The sequence below is a fragment of the Sorex araneus genome, chromosome 7, assembly GCF_027595985.1.
Source record: "Sorex araneus isolate mSorAra2 chromosome 7, mSorAra2.pri, whole genome shotgun sequence".
Lineage (NCBI taxonomy): Eukaryota > Metazoa > Chordata > Mammalia > Eulipotyphla > Soricidae > Sorex > Sorex araneus.
In genome coordinates this window covers 48,778,135-48,782,105 of record NC_073308.1, presented here as the reverse complement: position 1 = coordinate 48,782,105, position 3,971 = coordinate 48,778,135, and the positions used below count along the sequence as shown (strand labels likewise).

General features: G+C 42.2%; 1 non-coding gene across 1 annotated transcript; it reads right to left on the bottom strand.

The window, feature by feature from the left end:
* Positions 1 to 3,215: 3,215 nt before the first annotated feature.
* LOC129406625 (U6 spliceosomal RNA) lies at positions 3,216 to 3,319 on the bottom strand. Its single transcript, XR_008631114.1, has one exon. It is a non-coding gene; the product is annotated as a U6 spliceosomal RNA (small nuclear RNA).
* Between the last annotated feature and the right edge of the window lie 652 nt (positions 3,320 to 3,971).

Genomic DNA, 3,971 nt, shown 5'->3' with positions numbered 1-3,971 from the left:
AGCCAAGTTCTCTGGCACAATTAAACCAGTTGAAGGATGTATTCTCTGTTTAGAGTTAGACTGTAACAATCTTGGCTAACTCAGCTGGGATCTGGACAGACTTCTGACCCACCAGCATTAAGAAACTCTCCAGGGCTTTACTCCACTTGCAGTAGGGGAACTCGATGCAGTAGATTCAGGTATCCCCCAAGCCAAGGACATTCACTCTCCCAAGAGAACTTCTCCTTTGTAGTCTCAGATTGGGATTTGGGTTCTGTTTTGAGGCTAGGGAAGACTTTTAAGCAGTGCTGAGGAGTTCCAGAGTCCTTTCCACAAGCAACAGTGTTGTCAAGTTCAAAGTTCAAGCCCAGTGTTACCACACTGCCCCTCACCCCAGCAATGCAGAGCACTACCAGGGCCACCCTAGTGCCCAAAATCCAATGGGATTATGCAATTGTTTTTAAACAAGGAGCATCTATGATTTTATGATTACTCAAACTCGGGGGTCAGTCAGACTAAAGCCATAGGCCCTCCAGATTCATTTTATTTGCTTTTCATGTATAAACTTCTTAAAAATTTAGTACTTTCGAGTCCTCTTACAAACCTGACACCAGACCCAATCCCTCTAACGGATTCAGTTGTTGAGGCTCCATCATAATAGGTGATGAATTTTAAGTTATTATGAGTAATTTCTATGTGTTCCAAAAACTACAAAAGTAGGGTAATTTGAATAGCTTGCTATTCCTTATAAAGTGTGCAGAGAAAAAATTTCTAAAGTAAGCTAAGAGAAGTCATTTGGCACATAAGAACAGATCAGGTAAAGATAATCAATAGTTTGCTTACCTCTGGGAAAACAAAATAAGAGCAACAGCAATTTTTCTAAATTTTGCTCCTGCCAACCTTTAAATATCTATAAAAAGTAACTTATTTTATATAGTCCATTCCTCTGTCTACTTGTAATTAATAAGCAAACTACTGCATTATGTTTGCCCAGTTTTCCTATCAAGACCATAAAATAAATGAGCTGTTGGATTACACGAATGTATGCCCTTAAAATAGATTGAAAATATATGTAAATAACTTTGTCTCCTGAGCTTAGGCAGCATGCAAAGATGTTTAAGAATGATCATAATAATGCAAAATTCATGAAAATTCATTTTCTATAATAGCAATTCTGAGTCACAATGAAGAATTGAGGACACATATGGGAAAAGATTTCTGTGTGAGAACAACCTATGTGTAGAAAATTGTTAAAGGAACAAAGTTTAACTTTGTTAACTTCAGTAGCTTAAATGCTATGTTGTCACTTTCTCCTCAGTGGCCAATTGAAGTGTTGACCTCTCAGGAGATCTGAAATACACTGAGTTTGTTACACATGGCACTTTGTAGAAATCTCAGAATTGTGAGCAATCCCCAGTGGTAGTGGAAAGGTTGTTTCTTTTTCAGTGTCACATCCCATTAGGACACACATCATTCCACATCAACTGAGCAAACACTGATTCTGCAAACAAAATAAGTAATAATGGTAAAAAGCCAGCCAGATGTGTGAAAGTAAAATATTTAATTTAAAGACTAGCTCTCAGTCTTTTTAGAGGGTAACTTGAAAAGAACCATCCAAAATTTGCATGCACATCCTATTTGAGTGTCAAAAACAATCATACTAGCTAATCAACTAATGATGCATATGCAAAGCCATTCATTGCAACATTATTTATAATGAAAATCCTTTAAACATTTTTAACTTTAATAATCAAGCTTTCAACAGCTCAGTCAGACATCTCAGGTAAATATTTAATAAAGTTAGTGGCTGTAGTTGACTGCGATTGCATTGTCTCCTCTGTGCCAGACACTGTGGGCAGGACCTTGTGTCAGTTGAATACCGTCTGCCTCAACTCCTGCAGCCCACCAAAGCACTGTGGGTGCTGATTTTATTATTTTTCACGAAATCACGATCACGAAATCCCGTTAATCATCGATTTCTTAAGCGGACTCAGTAACCTCTCTATTTGTCCTTTCCCTGAGATCTTAGAAGTCTCTCTTGACTAGGCCCTCCCAATGATGTCACACTGGAGGCTCTTTCAGGGTCAGGGGAATGAGATCCAGCTTGTTACTGGCTTTAGCATATGAATACACCATAGGAAGCTTGCAAGGCTGTCCCATGTGGGCAGGAAACTCTCAGAAGCTTGCCAGTTTCTCCCAGAGGGAGAAGTAGGCTACAAGATTTGCGGCCGCGTGCTTCTGGGAGCTTGCTTTTAAGTCTCTGGATGTTGGCCATTGATGGATTACACACACCTGGGTTCCTCTGCCGGTATCTTCATGCGTGAGGCCGTCTGAATGTATGGAGAGGGGCCTCGAGCATGGCTCTAGCTAGGTTCCAGTGGTCTTCGGCCGCCAGGAGCACTGCTCAGGTTGGGGAGGGAAGCTGAAGCCCATCCCCTCCGAGGGGCCCCAAGGAAGACAGCCAGGCTTGCGGGCAAGAGACTCTCTGTCCTTATTATTTTTATTTTTTTTTAATTTTATTTATTTATTTATTTATTTATTTTTAATTGTGGAGTACTGCTATTTATTCAGCCACTGATTAAACTGATTGAACTGGGCATGAACTCTACATTACTCCTTTTTTTTTTTTTTAAATTGGATGTCTAATTTTAGTTCTATGTTACAGGTAAGGCGCCATCTCTTTCAGAGGTGCAGTTCTCTGGATCGACCATTTCTTCAATGGGGAGACTTGTGGTTCCCGGCTACAACTGCATGTCCAGGGGTTTTCACTGTCTTGCCTTGGGGATGGAGGGGTCACTTCCAGGGCTGGTCAGGGACCCATAAGACGCTGACCCCTGAACCCAGCCCTCCCGAAAGCTAAAACATCTCTGAGGTGTCATCCCCACCCAAGCTGTCTGAGTCCGAAAGTTGAGCTGTTTTATTACTTCCCTTCCTAGATAAAGAGGTCGAGTGACGCAGTTGTAGATCTCCAAGAGAACAACTCGAGCAACACATATTTGACATTGTTTGCTTAGGAGGGTTGTTAAATTTCTAGGCATCATGAGTTCCTGTCAGCAAGCAGTGCAGAGCCCTTCCAGGGCTGGGGGAGGAGGCAGAGGCGGGTAGTCCCGGTATGGGATGGGACAAGGGAGTTTGGCTCAAGTTTAGGAGCAGAAGGAAGAAATGGAGCAAGAGCAGAGGCTGATGTTGGCCAGGTGCTCATCTGCAGAGAACGAAGAGGTCGCGCCTCTTTGCAGAGGAGCAGTTTTTCCTTCCCCAGGGGAAAGGTCATCCTTGCACAGGGGCCATGTTAATCTTCTCTGTATTGTTCCAATTTTAGCATATGTGCTGGTTCTACCATAGGAAATATATTTCTGATATTTTTTATATTAAGGGAGCAATTGATTAGAATGTGCAAACCTATCAATAAAAGCCCAACTATCATTTAGTGATAGTTAATGATCATCCAAGCATATTTTTAAGCAGGCAAGCAAGCTAAGGGGACTTTGGGACATTGGTGGAGGAATGCTGACACTGGTGTGAAAAAAGAATAATTTGTGCCTGAAATTCTCATATGAGAAGCATTGTAAATCAAGGTGTCTAGATTGACATTTAGAAAGGGGACATAAAAAGCCAGGCAAATTATTGGCACTATTGACACAGAAAGGAAATTCCTTTTGTTAAAAATGGCATGAATTAAAAATACACAGCAGGCAGTAATTAATGTTGCAACGTTAGAACATCCTGATTAAAGGCAGTAAGATAGGGTTCATGCTCAAGGCCCCTCTCCACATGTTCGGACGACCCTCACACATGAAGAAAGCAGCAGAGGAACTGAGGTGTGTGGGACCCGGGGCTGAGATCAAGTCTGCTCAGATCAGGACTGGGCCTCTTTCCCCAGAAGCCCCGTTTTCCAGTAGCTAGGCGGTCACACCCACAAATTGCCCCCAGCGTTGTGTAATCCCATCAATGGCCAACATCCAGAGACTGTACAACCAAGCTCCTGGAAGCGC